The sequence below is a fragment of the Callorhinus ursinus genome, unplaced genomic scaffold (genome assembly GCF_003265705.2).
Source record: "Callorhinus ursinus isolate GAN/ISIS: 27379988/994484 unplaced genomic scaffold, GSC_fseal_2.0 scaffold2, whole genome shotgun sequence".
In the NCBI taxonomy this organism is placed as follows: domain Eukaryota; kingdom Metazoa; phylum Chordata; class Mammalia; order Carnivora; family Otariidae; genus Callorhinus; species Callorhinus ursinus.
In genome coordinates this window covers 64,097,510-64,118,678 of record NW_027397064.1, presented here as the reverse complement: position 1 = coordinate 64,118,678, position 21,169 = coordinate 64,097,510, and the positions used below count along the sequence as shown (strand labels likewise).

The 21,169-nt window shown below is 35.1% G+C and overlaps 1 long non-coding RNA gene across 1 annotated transcript in view; it reads left to right on the top strand.

The window, feature by feature from the left end:
• Positions 1 to 8,982, top strand: part of LOC141374767 (uncharacterized) — a 62,317-nt gene extending 53,335 nt beyond the window's left edge. Inside the window, exon 4 of the long non-coding RNA XR_012381897.1 lies at positions 8,870 to 8,982. This is a non-coding gene — a long non-coding RNA (uncharacterized lncRNA). The remainder of the gene's footprint in view (positions 1 to 8,869) is intronic.
• The last annotated feature ends 12,187 nt before the right edge of the window (positions 8,983 to 21,169 follow it).

The window sequence follows — 21,169 nt, the reverse complement described above, 5'->3', positions numbered from 1 at the left end:
TATCTTCAACTTCTTCTCCCTTGCTCACTCTTTTCCTTCAACCTGTATACATTCTTCAGACTTCTATACAAAAAAGTAAGTCAGCATACAAAAACAAACTGACCTCTCTCTTCACTAGATTTCACAGGCACTACTATCCAATTTCTCTCCTCCCCAACCCATTCAAACTCTCCATACAGCAGTCTACATTCATTATCTCTGGTTTCTAAGATCCAGTCACTCCTCAGCACAGTGCCATCTGATTTCTAACCCCATTTAGCAGAGCACGCCCTCTCTAAAGGCACAGATGACCTGGCAGCCCGTATCTTGACTGGCTCTCTCAGGGGTATTTGACACTGTTTAACTTCATTTTTCTTCTTCCACATCCTGGACTGTTGTGACACCCCACCTCTTGGTTTGCTTTACACCTTGTAGATCCTTTTGTTAAGGCCCCTTTGACAGGTTCTGCATTCTCTCTTCTCTCCCAAAGTCTCGAATCACAAACTCAAATACTGATAAGTGACCATAGGTAATATAAATGAGTGAAGTCAGCTAATTTAAAACAATAAACAATGTAGAGGCCAAATAACAGGCCCAAAAAAAGTTCTTGAAATTTGACTCTTGTTCAAATCACAGTGCTTCCCAGAGATCCACCCTCAACTTATTTTTCATCTATCCTCCCCATTGTCCCTGATCAAGCCAAACCACTCTTACAATTTTGTTAATTACATAGATGATAAAGACTCCAACCTTTTTCTTCGATTAGGCGACAGAATTACATATTACCCACACATGTCTATAGGATATCAATGCCTAACAAGGATACACACACACACACACACACAAACAAATCATCAGAGCAATGAAATGGAATAGAAAGTCCAAAAATAGACACTATATACATGCAATAATAAAATGCAACAAAGAAATAATCATAAGTCAATGGAGAGGCCCCTCAGTGAATGGCTATTAACACTCCAACTACATGTAATTAATTAGCGTCTGCTAAAGAGGGCGTTTCAAATGGGGGAGGGGGAATGAAGCAGAGAAGGAAAACAGCTTACTGAATAGAAGGTACTAGAACAATTTAACTACTTGGAGAAAAATAAAGTGTGATCTACACATCATATAATATTAAAGTAAAATGTAGGGGCACCTCTCTGGCTCAGTTGGTTAAGTGTCTGCCTTCGGTTCAGGTCATGATCCCAGGGTCCTGGGATCAAGCCCCGTATTGGGCTCCCTGCTCAGGGGGGAACCTGTTTCTCCCACTCCCTCTGCCTGCAGCTCCCCCTGCTTGTGCTCTCTCTCCCTCTGTTAAATAAATAAATAAAACCTTTAAACAAAATAAAGTAAAATGTAGATAAAGATTTAAGATATTATTTTAAAATACTTTAAATTTTATATTTTTCAACATTTAAAATATTATTAAACATTAAATAAATTCAATAGCTTTCAGGTCTTTATGTACCTTTGGTTTAGGAAAGCATTTAAATACTGCAAAAAAGCAAAGAAAAATGAGAAGTCATTTATTCAGCTTTATATTTATAAGCAATAAATTTCACTCTTCTTGGTTATAGTTTCATGAGATTTAATAATTGCAGAGTCTTGTAATCTTTACCACAATCAAGATACAGAACAGTTCTATCACCCCCAAAATAACCTTGAGTTGCCCCTTGTCAACTCCACCCTCGCCCTGAAATCCCTGGCAACTGATCTGCTCTGTGTCACTATAGTTTTGCCTTTTCCAGAATATCATATCAATAGAAACATACAGAATGTAATCTTTCACATCTGGCCTTTTTCAGTTAGCATAATGCATTTGAGATTCAGTCATGTTGTTATGTGTATCAATAGTTTGTTATCCATTATTGCTAAGTAGTATTCCATTGTCTGTATGTACCGCAGTTTGTTTATCCATTCACCCATTGAAGGACATCTGGGTTGTTTAGCTCTTAATGTTTGGAATAGAGCTGCAATAAGCATCCACGTAGAAATTTTTGTGAGAAACTATGTTTTCACTTATCATGGGTAAATACCCTGGTGAGATTGTGTATCACATGTTAAGTATATGTTTAACTTTCTAAGACACCATAAAACTGTTTTCCAGAATGGCTTCTACCACCTTGCATTTCTGCCAACAATGTATGAACATTCACTTTGCTCCATGCCTTCACCAGCATTTGTTGTTATCAGTTTTTATTTTATTTCAGTCATTCTAACTGTCATGGTGGTTTTTAATTTTCAGGTCCTTAAGGAATAATAATATTGAGCAATTTTCTTTGTGTTTATTCACCACCTGTACCTTTATGAAGTGTGTGTTCAAGTATTTTGAAATATTTTGTCCAACTTTTCAAAAAGACTATTTTTTAAGATTTTATTTATTTATTTGAGAGAGAGAGAGAATGAGAGATAGAGAGCATGAGAGGGAAGAGGGTCAGAAGGAGAAGCAGACTCCCCGCTGAGCAGGGAGCCCGATGCGGGACTCGATCCCAGGACTCCGGGATCATGACCCGAGCCGAAGGCAGTCGCTTAACCATCTGAGCCACCCAGGCACCTCAAGACTATTTTTTTAGGACAGTTTTATTTAGATTCACAGCAAAATTGAGGAGAAAGTCTAGAAATTTCACATATATTCCCTGCCCCCACATGTGCACAGTCTCCCCCATTATTAACAACCCCTACCAGAGTGAGACATTAGTCATAATTGATGACCCTCCTTTGACACATTATAATCACTCAAAGTTCACAGTTTACATTAGGTTTCATTCTTGGTATTGTATATTCAGTGGGTTTGGACAAATGTATAATGCCATCATTGTAGTGTCTATAGATTATTTTTACTATCCTAAAAATGTTCCATCTATTTACTTTCCTCCCCACCCCCACAATCCCCTGGCAAACACTAATTTTTTTACTGTCTCCATAGTTTTGCCCTTTTCAGAATGTTATATAGTTGGAATCATATAGTATGTAGACTTCTCAGATTGGCTTTTTTCACTTAGTAATATGCATTTAAGTTTTCTCCATGTCTTTTTTGTGGCTGGGTAATCCATTCCTTTTGAGCACTAAAAAATAATTCCATGGTCTGGGTGTATCAGACTTTTAAATAAAGTAAATAAATCCATTCACCTACCTGAGGACATCTTGGTTGCCTGTAAGTTTTGGCAATTATGAATGAAGCTTCTAGAAACATTCATGTGCAGAACTTTTGCTTGACATAAGTTTTCAGCTCCTTTGGGTAAATACCAAGGAGCACAATTGCTAAGTCATATGATAAGAGTAGGTTTAGTTTTATAAGAACCCACCAAATGAGAGTCCCTGGGTGGCTCAATCAGTTAGCCTTTGACTCTTGATTTTGGCTCAGGTCATGATTTCAGGGTCGTAGGTTTGAGTCCCAAGTGGGGCTCTGTGCTTAGCGGGGAGTCTGCTTGAGGTTATCTTTCCCTCTCCCTCTGCTCCTCTCCCACCCACTCTCTCTAACCAAACAAAACAAAAAAAAGAAGGGAAAGAAAAAGAAAAAGGAACCCATGAAAATGTCATTTGAAGTGTCTATACCATTTTGCATTCCGAACAATGAATGAGAATTCTTCTTGCTCCTCATCCTCTCCAGCATTTGGTATTGTCAGTGTTTTGGATTTTGTCCATCCAATAGGTGTAAATAGTACCTTGTTTTAATTTGTATTTCCCTGATGACATATGATATGGAACATCTGTTCATATGCTCATTTGCCATCTGTAGATATTTTTTGGTGAGGTATTTGTGCAGGTCTTTGGCCATTTTTTAAATGCTTTGCTTCTTTTTGTTAAGTTTTAAGAATTCTTTGTATATTTTTTAAAAAATATTTATTTTTAAATCAGAGAGAGAAGCAGGGGGAGTGGCAGGCAGAAGGAGAAGCAGGCTCCCTGCTGAGCAAGGAGCCCAGTGTGGGACTAGATCCCAGGACCCCGGGATCATGACCTGAGCCAAAGGCAGCCGCTTAACCAGCTGAGCCACCCAGGCAGCCCAAGAATTTTTTGTATATTTTATTTTGCTCTATTTTTTATCGAGTTGCTTTCTATTGTTGAGTTTTGAGAGATCTTTATAAATATTTTGGATAAAAATCTTTTGGGAAATGTGAAATTTGTAAACTTTTCCCTTTCTGTGGCTTATTTTTTATATTCCTTACTGTTTTTCATAGAGTAGCGGTTTTTGACTTTTATGAAGTCTTATCTATCAAAGTTTTTATTTTATGGGTTATGGTTTTGGTTTTGTATCAGTAAATTCTTTGCCTAACCTAAGGTCACAAGGATTTGCACCTATTCTAAATATTTTATAATTTCATGTTTTACTTTTACGTATATGATTAATTTTGAGTAAATTTTTGTATATGGTTCAATATTTTGCATCTAGACATCCAACTGTTCTATCACCATTTTTTAAAAAGGCTGTTTTTCCCTATTAAATTGCCTCTGTATCTTTGTCAAAAATCAGTCATATTTGTTCAGGTCTATTTCTGGTCTCTCTATTCTTTCCCACTGATGTATGTATTTATATGTCTTCCCATTATCACATTGTCTTGGTTACTGTAGCTTTGTAGTAAATCTTCAGATCAGATAGTGTGCATCCTCTTCTCTTTCAAAATTGCTTTGGTATTTTAACTCCTTTACCTTGACCTATAAATTTTAGAATCAGCTTGTTGATATCTGCAAAAAATCCTGCTGGGATTTTGGTTGGAAAATTCATAGATGTATATTAGAAAATGCTCCAAATACAAGTTACATAAGAAAAGACACTGAAACAATATTCACAGCATATGTAAGTACAAATGGTCAATATTATTAAAATATAGAGTTGTTAGATATCACTGAGAAAATATAAACTTCATTAGGATAATTGGCAAGGCCTTGAGGGAACTTTTTACAAAAGAAATTCTGGTGACCTCTAAACTTGAAAAAGAAAATGTTCAACCTAACTAGTAATCAAAGACACTTGATAAATAACGCTCATATAAACTTATAAAGCTTTGGGAAATAGTGTAGCCCACTGACAGAGAGCATCATTTTTAAGGTCAGACTGAACTTTGACTTCATTTTCCACTTATCTGTGAGGTTTTAGGCAAACTATTTTTTTAAAGATTTTATTTATTTATTTGAGAAAGAGAGAGAGAGTGCATGCACAAGCAGAATGAGAGGCAGAGGAAGAGAAGAGAGAAAATCCAAAGCAGACTCCATGCTGAGTGTGGAGCCTGACATAGAGCTCGATCCCACAAGCCTCAGATCATGACCTGAGCTGAAATCAAGAGTCAGAAGCTTAACTGACTGAGCCACCCAGGTGCTCCAGGAGTTAGGCAAACTTTAAACTTTCTGATGTTCAGACACTTTACCAGTAAAGTAGAGATAGAACCTGGCACATGGTAAACACACAAATGTGTACTGTTATCATAAATATATCTAATATTGGTGAAGATGTGGAAGAATGAACCATGTCATACTATAGGAATGGACAGGTAAATTGGTTCAACTTTTCTAAAAAACAATTTGTTATTATGTATAAATGACCTTACTCTCTGTATACTCTTTGACCTAGGGATTCCAAATTTTTAAAAGCCTTAATGAAAAAGTCAATTATGAACACAGAGCTATGTATACAAAGATCTTTACTGAGATAATATTTAAATTAATGAAAATGAGAAACCTCTGCGTGTCTGGAAATAATGAATTAAATAAATTATTAAATATCCACATGAAGCAATATTCTGAGGTGGTTAAAATAAGTTTTTCCACAACATATTTTATTATTGGAGACCTAAATGAAAAAGGAGGCTATAAAACAGCACTCACAGTAAGATGCCATTATGCTTTCAAATGATGTGTAATGCATGGAAGAAAGGATGATTATGTAAAGGCATATGTATATGTGTGTATGCACATGCACACACACATGTAATAAAACTGGTTATATCTGGGTGCTTAAGTGTAGATTTAATTTTTTGTCTTCCTGGTATTTTTCAGTAGTCTCCAAATTTCCTCAAAATACATCTTATTATTATAAGAAAAGATAACTTAAAATATGAAGTATGAAAGGATAGAAAATCATAAACTATTATAAACTATAAAAAGATAAGTAACCAACTACTTAAAACATTTCATAGGTGACAGTGAAGGGTGATTACCCTTATTATTTAAGGAAATCCACAAATTAATAAGAACATCAATAAGACTCCATAAAAAATGGGGTAAAAGAAATGAAGGAACAACTTGCATTAAAAAAGAAATATAAATAGCTAATTAACATATAGAAAAGTTCATCTTCAAAAGTACTCAAAGAAATGGGAATAAAATGTAATTTTATACCTATCAAATGAGCAAGATTTTTTTATTGCATATCTGTTTCACTGTCTTATCCTCTTAATGGAAATATGTTAGTGGCAAAATATGTCAAGAAACTTTCATATGCTTATGCTTTCTTAACTTAAACAAGCAGTAGATTTCCAGACAAGAGGAAATCTATCATAGCATTATATATAATTGTTTGAAATATTGAAAATAACATACATGTTCTATATTAGGAGAATTGTTTTAAAAACTGTGGTACATCCAGAAGATATCACATTACACAGCTACTAAAATTTCATTTACAGGAAATTTCAATGACGTGAAATGTCACTAAATATGACATTTATTAGAATTTGTTAGATGAGAAAAATACACATAAAGAAGTGGAGATAATATAAATTGTATATACACAAAGGACCATTAAAGTAAATAAAGGATGGGGAGGATAAATGAAATGATTTACCAATATAATAATGTAAATATTATGAATAATGTCTGAAATGCAAAAATTTCCTTTCAGAAGTACAATGACAAGTGATTTTTCTTTTTTTATTCATTTCTAAATGTTTACAATTTTTATGTAAATCTTAATTTAAAAAAGAATCTGCTTTTCTCTTCCCTGGCCCAAATCTTTTGCTGCTACAATGTTCACCATCTCAGTTATAAGTAGCCAGTCATCTTAACAGGTGGGTGGCTCGGTCGGTTGGTTAAGTGACTGACTTTTGGTTTTGTCTCAGGTCATGATCTCAGGGTCCTGAGATCAAGCCCCATGTCGGGCTCTGTGCTCAGTGCAGAGTCCGCTTCAGATTCTCTTTCCCGCTCCCTCCAGCTTGCATGTTCTCTCTCTTTCTCTTGCTTTCTCTCTCTCAAATAAAAAAGTAAAATCTCAAAAAAGAAAAAGTAGCCAGTCATCTAAGTCAGGAAGTTACAAAGTAACTAAGATTATTACTTCTTACTCACCAGCCACTTCCAGAAAATCATGACTGAATTCTATGGAGTTTCTTCCTTATGTTACTTTTCTTCTCCTGAGAACTGCATTGTCACTGCTTTAATTCTGTTGCTCTTCATCTCTCACCCAGATAATGTGATAGTCTACCGATGAGTATCACAGATTCCATTTGTGTCTCTTCACATCCGTTCTCGATACAGCTGCCCAGAAGCTCAATCTGAAACAAATATTTCACCATGACCTTCAGTTACCCTCTTAAATTTCTTTAAAGATTTCTTATACATTGATAGGATCCAAGCTCTACCACTGAGCCAGCCAGGTGCCCCATCACAATCTCCTCTTTACACAGAAAGGCTTGGATCTAGTGACTCTTCCAGGAAGTCTTTCTGTGTTCTAGCACTTTGTGTTTAAGTCTATCAGGTAATTGACCACTTTATTTAAATTACCTATTTACATGTTATCTTCCCCTCAAGACCAGTGAGTTCCAAAGTCTAATGCATATAACCTCCCATGGGGTAAGCAAGTAAGAAGCAAAGTAAAAATATTAGTATCTTTCTAGAATTTAAATAAAAATTTGAAAAAAATTAGTTGCATTTAACCTTGTTATTCCTATTATTTTTATTTTTCGCATGAATATTATAATAAAAAATTGTTGAAAACTAATCAACCAAATTGAAAAAATATTAGTATCTATATTTATGATTTTTTATCATTTCTAACTTCCATGTCTAAATATTCATATAATTTAGGTAATATAATACATTATATTACATATAAGTACATATACATACATATACATATATATATACATTTACTACATATATGCATATATTTTGTGTGTGTGTGTATGGGTGAAGTACATGCAGAAACTTTCTTTTTTACTGGTGGGGATATGTGATTTAAAATGCATGAAGACAGGGTGCTGGGTGGCTCAGTCAGTTAAGCAACTGCCTTCAGCTTGGGTCAAGATCCCGGAGTCCTGGGATCGAGTCCTGCATCGGGCTCCACTCAGCGGGAAGTCTGCTTCTCCCTCTGCCCCTTACCCAGCTCATGCTCTCTCTCTGTCAAATAAGTAAATAAAGTCTTTAAAAAAATAAATAAAATGCATGAAGACCTTTGCTCTGAACCTTTTCAAGAGCAAAGAACACATCTTATTTATCCTGAGTATATAGCAAAGTGTTGGGCACATACAGACTCTCTGTGAACTTCACTGAAATTTAAATTTTAGCAAACTCCTATCCACATTTATGCAGTTAGTAGTGAAGTTATTAAAAATTTGGATTAAGGTGGAAAATTCTCTCATTTACTAACCTGATGTGTATGAGAGTTAGAGAGAACTTAAAAGAGAAAAATAGAAAGCAACAGAGGACATGTCCATACTAAAGTAACTTTCATGATTAAAAATGTTTTAAAATTGTGAGGACTATAAAGTTTTAACAGATAAACGTGCTTATAGTATTTCAAAGGAAGCTAAAATTCAACAGTGTTATAGACTAGAAGATCTATGGGGATTTATAAAAGGGAGTATACATTTTTGAAGCAAATGAAATTTTGAAGATAGAGTATGTTTGTTGACCTCAACTCTACAAGCTCAGAACTCGCGAGTCCTTTAAATTTCTTTTCAAGGAGCTGTCCAATTCATACAGTATGTACATATGCATGGAGATATCTGCCAATCAATTCCAAAACTAATCTGATAGAAGAACCAGAAGTCTAAACCACAGAGAATTCCATTCAGATAAGTTTGATTACCTTACAGTGAATGACTCTCTTAATTTTAATAAAATTATGGTTGCAGTTATGTATAATTCCAGGCAACAAGTGTAGGAAAAATGTAAAGAAAAGTCAACTTTTGGTTTGTATAAGAGCAAATGGATACAAATGAATGAATAAAATACTTACAAGCTGTGTTTCAGTGTTGTTTTCAGGGTAAAGTTGAAAGTATATATCTAAGTATAACATCAGATGTTGGAAAGGAATTTTTCTCTGATTAGTTTTTAAGAAACATTTTATGAACATCATGAATTTGGAGGCCCTCTTAGATTTTTTCCCTATACAATATTGTAGCTCTATGTTTTCCTGTCCTCCTCCTTTATTTTAAGCAGAGCTGATTCTAATTTAATTGTTTTTAGGTTTTTAACATCAAGCCCAAAATAAGCTTCTAAAACTTTGTGTTACTCTTTGAAAATTCTCTTCTATTCTAAGCATACATTTTCTGAAACAATGCTATTTTTATCCCACTCAAGATTACCTTTAAGAATCAGAAGAAATGAATCCATGGTATGAGATAGTTCTCATATGGTCTCATATATTAGAAAAAAATAAAAGTAACAGATGGAAACTATTTCAGAACACCTAAAAAAATCCCTTAGTATTAAAGTTCTTTTATTTTCCAAAATGACTTTTCAAAACAGGATAATATTTTATATTTTGAGCACAATCAGTTAAGGAATTGTTCTCAACACAGGTTTGATTTCCAGTTGTCAATATCATCTAACTATTTCTTTTACACCCAGCAGAGGTGGTAGCTTTATACCTCTTTCTTAAAGATAAATTGAAAGTGTTGAAAAATGGCTGTAATTTTATGCTTTATTTTATCTCTAGGTATTTTATTTTTCAGGTCTAAAGAAAGAAATATGGCGTAAATAACAGCCCAGAATACAAAAGTACAATTAGAATTACATACTGACTCATTCCCAATCTCTCCTTAATCATCATCACCCTCATCTCGGACTGACTGAGGAACTATTCTGCTTTGAAATCCATTTTTTGATGCAACCTGTAGCAATGGGAATCCTTTACTTGAATCTCTGTGCTTGACAATCTCATAAGGGTCAAGGGCATAACAAAGTGCTAAAAGAGGCCAAGCTGCCTCATGCTCACATTGTGTGCTCTGTGTTGAAACTTCGAGAGGTTTATTGATGCAATGGGACTAGAAAAATGAGAACAGAACCAATTTTCTCCATGGCCTTCACCCTTTCTCACAGACCACAAGATAACCACTGTTATCAAAAGGAAACTGAAATTTTCCTCTTCTGTTTTTTTGTCAAGCTAAAATAATGGGATTTCTTTTTTCTTCTCAAGGATGTTTTACTAGGTTAAATATCAATCTTAGCAGGATATTACTTATATTCGGGACAAGTAGTGTATTTCCATTTCTTTTTCTCTATTACTGATATGTGAATAATACGAGTATTAAAATGATCTTATATTTAAGTTTAAAGATTTTATACCAACTTGACAAAAGTTAGAAAATTTTGTTTATGCACAAACAAAATATAAGATAATATTTTTATGGTTTTCAACGTATCATAAAAGGTTTGTGTTGATAAAACCAATACAACATGTAATAAATCCTAAGTCTAGGAGAGAATGAATTCTTCTCATATTTGTAAAATTTGAGAAAAAATATAAAGAAAAAATTAGGTTAAAATAAGGTGTATATAATGAAATTAATTTTCTCATCAAAGATTATGCTACTGCCTCTAGTGAAGGAATATCTTGCTTTAAAATTAAAGAATCAAAGTGAGGTGTATTTCACTAAGACAAGGGCTGAAAAAACTGGCAGCCTGAGAACTAAAGGTGTATTTTGTTTGGCCATGATAGTCCCCACCCCCCGCCAGTCAAATTTCCATTACTTCCCCTTTTCTTACTCCGTGTTATTTCACATATTTTGTTATCTGTCCAGTCCTGAAGTCATCCGAATTTATAACCTCAACTTTAAAAAGTTATTGCATGATTTCCAAAACATTGACAAGTGTGTAGAACAGATTCTCTTATAAATTATTGGTAGACATATAAATTCTTTACAACACCTTTGAAGGTATTTGGCAATATTTACCAAAACTTTGATTCCTTCGACTCTTCTCTCTCTCTGAAGTTATTCTACAGAAACACTTAAACAGGTGCATAAAGCTTGTTCACTGATACACTGATGAAATTAAAAATCAGAAACCTTCCAAATATCTGTCAATAAGGTATTAATTAGTGTAATAAATTCTAGTAAATCCATATAATCAAATATTATATAGCTCTTTAGTAAAAGAATGAGGTATTTCTAATATACTTTGATGTGAAAAGATATGAAGTAAATATTAAGTAAAAAAAGAAAGTGGCAAAATATTTTCATGTTTCTATGAAAAATTAGGTCATTAAAACAGTAATACATTAGTATATTGCTAACATGTATCAAACTGGTTATAGTGGCTATCTTTGATGGGGTGGGTGGGGTTATGACAGATTTCTTATATTCTAAACCCATATCCCTATAATATTTAAATTAGTAGGACAAACATCTGTAACACATAATAAAAATCTAAACTATAGAATCCAAAACACTGAAACTTTCTATAAAAATTTATCAGATAAAAAATCAGTTTCTTATATTTAAACCTGTGTCAGAGCTTGGCTATTGATACAGTAAGAATAATGGTATATAATATAGTTCAAATTGTAAACAGTCCTTGGGTTATGTTTACTAGCCTTTTGCTACTTTTTGTCTTCTTATTTAAAAGAATAAAATGCATTTTTAGAGGTATAAGAAAATTGTTAAATTTTAACCCATTCTTAGGAAGAAGAAAACACTTAAATATTTAGGGACATATTTTTCATAGACATAAGAAAGAGAAACATGTTTGGAGCTTTGTGAAAAGTGTTATGCTGGGGACCAGGTCTATACCAAATGCTTTAGATATCTCTTTCCTGACTCACATTTTAAAATTCTGTAATAACCTGTTTGGAAATGAAAGAAAAAGTGTAATCCTCCTACTGTTGAGAAGAAAAATCTGTCATCTCTGACTTAATCATGAACTAGGCAGTAAGTTACAAAATAAACTGGGCAAAATTTAGATGCCCTGTCCTTGTAAACCATTTGGTCTACAAATGGACAGATGATATACAATATGACCTTCCTGTCCTCAAGGATAGGATCAAGAGTCAGTCAAGCTTGCATGCAGGAGAAGGAATTTGTGTGCTAGCCTTGGAAAATTTTATGTCTGACCTGATCTCAGTGACAGGTTTATGGCCATGATGAGAAAGAATTAAAACCTTGCTGGCCTCAAGAGGAACTTGAAAATAAAGAGGGGATCACAGTCTGGAAAATGAGATCATGGCTTGGACTATTGTCATCATTATCAATAGCAAACATATACCAAGAACCCACCAGATGAAAGGTATTGAATTAAGTGTGGTGAGCCTGATGTGATAAAACCCACATGAGAGGCTGACAGAATGATATATATTCGCATAGTTGACTTAATAGTGTATTTAGTTATTCGAGACATCGTCAGAAGTGGTAACATTTGAACATTTCTGTCTCCCGTGACACCATGTCTCCTCTCTCAGAAAAATGCACACAGAAGTTTGCAGGTGAAATCGGAGGTTCATTCCTCCATAGATCCCTGGTTTTACTTTAAAATGAGTTTCTTATGTTAACACTTGAGACGGAAAAGACAATCTGGATTTGAGCGCCAGGGTATATGTACATTTGTGTGCCAATAATAAACTTCTAAAATTTATTTTAATTAAATATTAACCAAATATGTCAACACAAACTTTCTGAGCATTTGTCAGTTTAAACAGAAAATGTCATATATTCTAGTCGCTTGTCAAATGGTAGTGTTGTTAAAAAAAAAAAATGGTAGTGTTGTTGTTGTTGCTTTAATGTTGTTAGTTCAGGACAGGCGGCCTCAAAGTTTTAAAATGCAGATTCATTTGGCCTCAAATGACTCTTATCTATTTATTATTAATTATGCTGAAACAGGTTGCTTCAAAGTGCATCTGGGTATGCCTTTTACTCCTTTCCTAAGAGTCGATGACTAAAGTTTCTACGGTGTTGCCATAAATTAAAGCTGAATATACTTTTCACATGGTTCTACCCATCAATGAACATCTCATATCCAATGGCCACTTTTTCATTGAAAGTATTGGTTCTTTCAGGTGACAAATAGATAATAACTGTCTTTAAGACTTGGATATTTTTCTAGGTGTTTATTGACCTCACCTTTATGAAATTACTCTTAGGATTTCTAGAGTATGTTATGTGAAACATGTGTCAAGCCCTTCAAATCAGTATCATGAACAGAAATGTATACAAGGTTGTTTGAGCTCTATCTCTGCCACAAAGATGCTGATACAAACACAGATTCTGGCAGAATCTGCTCATCTTTCCCAAAGGGATATTTAATCATGATCCATTATATGTAATTCCTTCACATTTGTTAGCTATTGGACACATTCAATGTTATGTCTTAGGAGAACAAGATCTTAAAGTATATTTTCAACTAAACAGATGAATAAATAATATGCTTTCATATTAGTTAATACGTATTAATTAAGATCTGCTGTAAGACTCTATGTCTTTGCACCGGGTACAGTGATTGTTTCCATATTGTATCAGATGTATGGCAGTCCTCAAAGGGATACCGAAAACAGGGTACTTAAAGTGAACAGTTAACCGGAAACTCTGCCTTCCCTTTCCTCTCTGGCTCAGTGGACCCTCCAGAAGAACTCTCCACTGCAGTTCATACATCTATTTTTCACATCACTCTATTGTCTCTGCTGCCCAGGACCAAAGATAAATCAACTTCTTCAAATGTCAGGAAAGAAGGACAGCGGATAACAAACTTGACTGCTACTGACACATTCAACTCCATGCTGCTTTTTCGTATTTGTGGCAAAGGGACAAAGCAAGGGGGAAAGTAACCACTTACTGAGCGCCAGTGGTTTATAGTTTCTGACCTGGTGAATACTGAGCTTTAGGGATCTGTTGTCCACACAGTAGATATATTCAGACACCAAACAACAGGGGACCCAAAGGCCCTTAATGCCAGAAACTTCACCTTGAATTTTCCAAAAGAGAATATTCCTGGATCCTAGGTATAGAACGAATCATATTTATCTGCTCTGTTACATCAGTGTTGTATTATGAGTAGCTGAAAGAAATAGTTTTTACCATTACCAGTTAATATTTTCTGTCAGTATTGTAAGTGTAAATGGGGAAGAGTTATTACTAACTTTAGACTCATTTCTTATGAATTATTAGCAATTATACAGAATGTAACACCTCCTTTCAATGAGCTCGTATTTTTTTTTTTTTTTTACATCTCATTTATGGTACCTCAAAGGAGCATCATTATGCTCCCTTTTCTGTGCCCTCTTGGTGTTTCCTCATTTCTTTCTCTTGCTTTTCCTTGCCCCACCTTCCCCTTTCCATTTTCTTCTCTTCTTATTGATCTTCAAGTTTCCTTCCCTCTACCTTAATTACATGTATGACCTAGAACTGCGGCTTGCCTTCCCTTTTTCTTTTTGATTTGTTCAATCCAGAAAACATTTATTATCTACCATGTGTACATACCATGCTCAGTGCTTACTGAGCATCATAAGTGAAGAAGAAATAATTTCTGCCTTGAGGAAACTAGGGAGCTTTTTTTTTCCCTTGGGCTCCTAAGGAGGAAGAAAAGCAAAGCTAGAATGCTTGAGGATAAAGGAAGGGGACAGAGTCAGCCTCCATCGTTAGCATTCTTAGCAAGGACCACTACTCCAGCAGTAACCTCAGTAGTTCTGCTGTGGCCACAGTTCCTTAAAGGGACAGAAGCTTCCATTTGATGCTATAGCAGTGCCTATAAATACAAATACCCCTGAGAGAAATCTAGTTAATTAAGCTCTCCTTATTTGGGATTCCCATGGTGCATTGTTTAATTTCTTTTATTATTATTATCATTATATACCATTCTGCCTATAATTGTGCCATTTCCCCCAAACCAGTAGGAGAAAAGTGGGGCAGGCCATTTTGAGACTCTGGGATTCTAATTTCCAGTGATACCTTCATCCCTCTCATTAGTATTCTCACTTCTTTGAAGATCATATTAGCTGCCTCTACTTTCCCATATTCTTCATAAAGTAATTATCCTTGTGTTCTCTATGACTTACCCACTGCCTACACTTCCATTCTATCTGTTCCTCTATAACTCTTAGGAAGGAGGAGCATGTCCAGTCTTTGATTATTTCCATGTAGCTTTAAGAACCATTTTCTGGAATTGCTTTTGAAATGGATCATTGCCATTTTCAATGGCATTCCTCCTTAGTATCTTGCCTTGACATTTCTATCATGTTTTTCACAATAGTCTCCAGGAATAGAAATGGATATTCTATTCCTTTGCTTCAGTTGAAGTGTCCCCTTCCCCTTAATTAAAGAATAATGAAACGGCTTCTCTTTACGCTGAGTCTTGACATATTTTCTGGAATGTGACAATACATTTGTGAATACTATTTTAGGGACATTCTCCTCATTTATGAAGGATCTAGCATCTGTCACCATTGCTAAGTACCTGCCTTAGCAAATTCTCAAATAGCAAAAACTGCTATGTATAACATTTCGGCCACTTCTTACTTTAAAATCACCCCAAATATATTTGGGGTTTTCCCCACATTTGTTAAAAGAACTTTTCCTAATGATGGACTAGCAAACATGAGCTATCATGGGGTAGAGGTTGAGAAAGTAAAATGTTATTTAAGCAACCATGTCAAGCTTAAGTTTTCTTTGAGTCTTGTCCTTTTTCTTTAAAATTCACGCAACTCTTTGCATTCAACTCCATGGCATATTTACATTGATTATAAAACAATAGGATGTTTTAATTACTTAAAGCATTTTCTCCAAAGTGTTTTCAGTAAAACCATCAGATCAATATGCACTGTTTTCACTCTGTGGTTTCATGTTAAGTCCAACTTGCCTCCCCTGATAGGTGGGAAAAGACAAGAATTTGCTTTTTCTTTTACCCTGTTCAACTAAGAATTTTCATAGCTAACCTACTTGATTTTCTTCCTAGTCATGTACACCTCCACTTTTTCCCTCACTCTTAAATAAGCTGACATTTTACCTGACATTATATAAAAGCCTCACCTGTTTGTCCAATATTTAATTATTTTTCCCAATGCTTATATATTTTGAGCATTTTTACATAGCTCCTCCTAGATGTCTTTGATTAAGAACTCCAAGAGGACAAATCCTTTGTTGTTTTCTATAATTTACAGTGTGACTTGCATAGCTAATGTATAACCAGATGTTTAATAAATGCATTTTGATGACGATTTTTATTTTCCAGCTTCCTTTATATAACCTTCTTGCTTGAACTACTGTGGGTTTCTATTGCACTCCAAGTGGTTCCCTGCCAGAGACATGGTTAACGATAAGAGAAAAGTAGGCAATAACAGCAGTAATTGTTGATATCAAAATGGCATAAATTTTATAAATTAATATGTAAGAGAATTTAATTTTGATCTGAGACTAGTTCTTGGCTGAGGATGTCTGTTAGTGACCGTGTTGGGAAAAGTTGTAAAAATCCTTCTTGACTTAAAACCAAAGGTGCTAGAAATCAAGATAAATCTGCAGGTAAAGCCTAATCCTTGAACTTGAGAGATATCCAGAGCTGCTGATAATATGCCAATAAACCCAAAGGATGGAATACCAGAAGTAATTGACCTGTAGCCCATCCCTAATAAAACAACATGAAATTACAAGTCTCTCCAGCCCAAACCTCTAACCTATTGCTGTTCCTGGAGAGAAGGGTGCATTGTTTCACCGAGGCAAGGTGTCGGCAGGCAACCGGTGCCCCTCTCTTTTTTGCTCAAAAATGGCATTGAATAGGCTGTTGAACTTGTTTATATTATTTGCTTCAGTGCCTTGCCTTGGCAAATTACTCCCTGTCTTTATTGTTAAATTCAGTGCACTGGTAGTGTTTTAATTTTAGTTTGTAGCCTACTGTTTAACGTTTCCACCAGTGTAAACAATATTGGATAAGTTGATATTCTCTCGGAGACAGAAGCTTATACATTTTATCTGGTCCTCTATTTGGAAGTCTTTTACTTGCTCCCTAGAAATCTTTATTTTTTGCATTTAAAGGTATCCTAATTTTATGGGAACCATAATTAATACCTATAATCTTGTCCTCTGCTCTGCTGCTAGGCAAGGCATTCTCGTTCTTATCTCCTTTAAATGCTTAATGGCGAAGTCAGATTCTCCCTACCATTCTTAGCTCACTAAGCTCTGGAGATACACAGACTTGCCCCTCTATTTCACAAGACACCTCATTGATCTTTCCAGTTTTATCACACCAGTTCTTTGTTTTCCACAGGAATCCCTGCTGGCTTGTCCCTACAGGATTCTTGCTGTATTCTGAATTACCTAATTAGTCTAAATCTCTAAACCTGAACTCTGGATTCTGTAACTTGGAGGGAGAACTTAGCTGCCTGGTCTTGCCTGGAAGAGACAATCCATTTTCTGTCCTTGGGTAGTTTGATAGTCCTTCTGTATTTATCTTTAACATAGTTTCTAGATATTAGTGTGATTTGTGCATCTAGAAATAGCATCCCAGGAAGATTTTGCATATATTTTAAAAAGCCAAATAATTTTATGTGTCAGGGTTTTCTCTGGAAAGTGTGCCTTTCCAAAGAAAATGTCAAATAATAACATACATACATTGCCTTGACTGCTTGAATTTGGAGTAGTTCATATTCCATCAATCAATCAACCTCTTTTGCTTGAATAGCCATCTGCAGGGTCAGTTGCTGTTCAGAGTTCAAATTCTAGCTCAGTCCCTATCTGGCCTCTCTCTACCTCATTGCCTGGTAGGTAATCACATGCTTTCTACCACATGGAGTTTTTTAGACAGTGAGGAAGGACTGTCAGGTTCTTTTACTTATTGCGTAATTCACATATTGGAGATTATAGTTTATAAAGGAAAAGTCCCTTTGCCTTATTCTCTACCTGATGGCTTTCCACATAGCTTCTAGAATTTGGGCTTTCAGTGACTCATGAGCATTATAGAGATTGTCCTAAGGCCTCTCTCCTTTGTTTTTAGCTACTTCAGGATGACCTTAAAATTGGTGGTCTGCCTATCACATAATGGGTGGTACCTCCCACCAAAGTTTTCTGCCCATTTTATAGCACAGATTCTTCTCACACATCTGGAGCACTGTGGGGCATCCAGGCCAACTAACACACACCGTGAGATACAAAGATGAATTAGGTCGTCTATGCCTACAGAAACCATGGATATTGACATAATAGCTGCTGAGCTCACATGTGGCCATGACAGATGTCACGTCCCTCAGCAGCTCTTTCTACTCTAAGTACATGGGTCATAACCTAAGCCGTTGTTTCCATCCCTGCATTGTGCACTCCATGAAGGCACAAGGCTCCACAAACCCCAGACCTAGGGTAAATGCTCACATTTGCCAAGTTAGTGGGGCAGACAGTCAATTATTGCTTTGCACAGATTTTATTTTTTTTTCAAGATGTTTATACAGTATCAGAAAATGAAGGTCCCATGGGTAGAGGGCAAAACTGCCTTCTTACCACTGAGGAAACTGAGACTTTATGTGGTCAAGTGATTTGTCCACAGTCTTAGCCAGTTCTAGAACTTGGAAATCTACTACTATCATGTCCTTGCAGGCAGTTTTTGAAATACAGCTATCACAGCCTTGGAGCAGTGATTAAAATTGTCAAAGACTATTTTTTCAAATTGCTCATTCCCTTCCAGAACTTTTGATACTTCACCCTAACACTTCTGACATTCTACTCCCTCTTCTGGAAAAATTAGTTTGCCTATTTCAGAGTATCCCTGATGGGATTGTTCTGTGTGAGTGAATGGCATGAAAAAACTAGAAGTGTTGAAAACCAGGCCTTTGAGAATTAGATGAGCTTTCTGTAAAAAAAGAAAAACAAAACACACATACACACACACAAAAACCCATACCCACAAATTTTTGTGTATAATTTCCTAAGACTCATGAATCTCTTAAAGCTCATGATTACCACTTGGTGTTGATCTTGTTAGCATTAGTGAAAAAAAATATATATATGATACATGTTGTGAAATATATATAGTGATGTACAATAGATATGTGTATGTATATAAGATATATGTATATAAACATCTAATACTTAAACCAAAAGACTCAATTCATAATGTTAACATTAGCTACGTTTTTCGGTTGTCAGTATATTATGAACCTCTTTTCATATAATCAAATATCCAATGACCTCATAATTTTAATGGCTGAGTAATATCACACTCAGTATGGATATATCATATTATGCTATCTAAAACATATTATACTATGTTCTAAACAGTGAGGTTGTTTATATTTTCCCACTATTCATAATCATCCTTAGAGTTAAATTTTTAAATACATATATGATTGTTCCCTGTGCATAAATCCTAGAAATGAATTTTGAGACATTTGATAAGAAACGCCGAACCAATGGACATTTATCTTACATAATTCTAATTGCAAATGATTGTGGTATTCTCTCTCAGTAATAGATTGTTATGTTGGAATAGACATGATTATTTAGAATAGTCATACCTTTTAAGATCTCTGGTGACAAGTCTTTATGGAGTATTCAGGAGTAAATCTGAATGATAGTTTTCTGGAATTTATCAGGAATCTGTGCTTTAATACGTAGCAATGGATTCTCAAACTCCTCTGAATCAGATCGAACAACCAGTTGGCTCTTATTAGCCGTTTAGATATGTTGTATGGCTGTGTCTTCTCCTGAATAGGCTGAGGGTGACTGTTATCTGGCTTCCTGGAATGGCTGAAAACATCAGCTGACTCACATTTAATTTGACACCTTGGGATTTTCTTCCACTTGAGCTAGACCAGGCTGTCTCGTCCATCTTCCCTAACTATGCCAGACATCTACCTGGACTGCAGAGCTCCAGCTGCTTTTATCCCTAAGGTCTTCCTAGATTCTTATATTTGTTAACCTTTCATTAATGAAATTTTTATCTAATTGGTTAGCTTTTTTAAATTAATAGAATAAAATGCTTGTCGCAAAAGGCATACAACTCAAATTATACTTAGCTAGTAAATAAATAAAAATTAGTTGAAATGATTTACCTAAGATCTTGTGAACATTTAAATTATATTTTAATCAGGATTTGAAACTGAATGTGCAGTTATTTTTTTTAAGTAAACTACGCTTGAACTCATGACCCTGAGATTAAGAGTCACATGATCTACCAACTGAGCCAGCCAGGCGTCCTTACATGTGCAGTTATTACCACATTTTCAATATCATTTAGTTATAGCTTAAAAAGTTCAAATATATTATTTTCTGTTAAAAAAAAAAGCTGATTTACCTGGAGGAGGGACAAAGACTTCTCAGTCATTGAATTCAATTATTTTCATTCTAATCAGGATTGTGTTGATTCTTCTAACGATTCTTCTAATGAAGGTAGAAGTTGATCTAAATAGTAGGATTTAGCCTGTTTTAAACTTACCATAACATCAGTAATTTTAAATCATTCATTGAATAAATATTAATGAAGCTTCTACTTACTATGTGCAAGGTACTATTTTGGGCCTTAAACACATCAATGAATAAAAGAGATCCAAATACCGCCTTCCAGGAGCTTATTTTCTAGGAAAGGAGACACACAATTAGCAACTAATGTATTCTATAAAAACATAAAATATATGAGGAAGTGATATGGACAAAAGGAAAATAGAACTGGGGAAATGAGATCTGAAATACAGAGTAGGGAGGAGATTGTAGTATTAAATAAAGTAGATAATTTAGGCTTTAATGAAAGGAAGAAAATGGAAAGAAGTGGAGAAGGTAACCCAGGGTTACCTGGGGCATTAATGTTCCAGGCAGAGGAGCCAGCCAGAATGGAGGCTCTCGGTAGGAGGAAGCTCCCATGACCACAGTACAGCAGGGAGGCTATGCGTGGCTGAGGTGATGAAGAATGACTAAAGGAAGAGTTGTAGGTGGTAGAGTCAGAGCAGTGGAGGGACTTTGTTTATATAGGCCCTTTTGGCTAATGAAAGACTTTATTACTCTGAGTAAATGGAGGAGCCCATGAAGGGTTTTGAGAAGAGGGTGGTGTCATCTGACTTAGAGATTTAAAAGGATCCTCC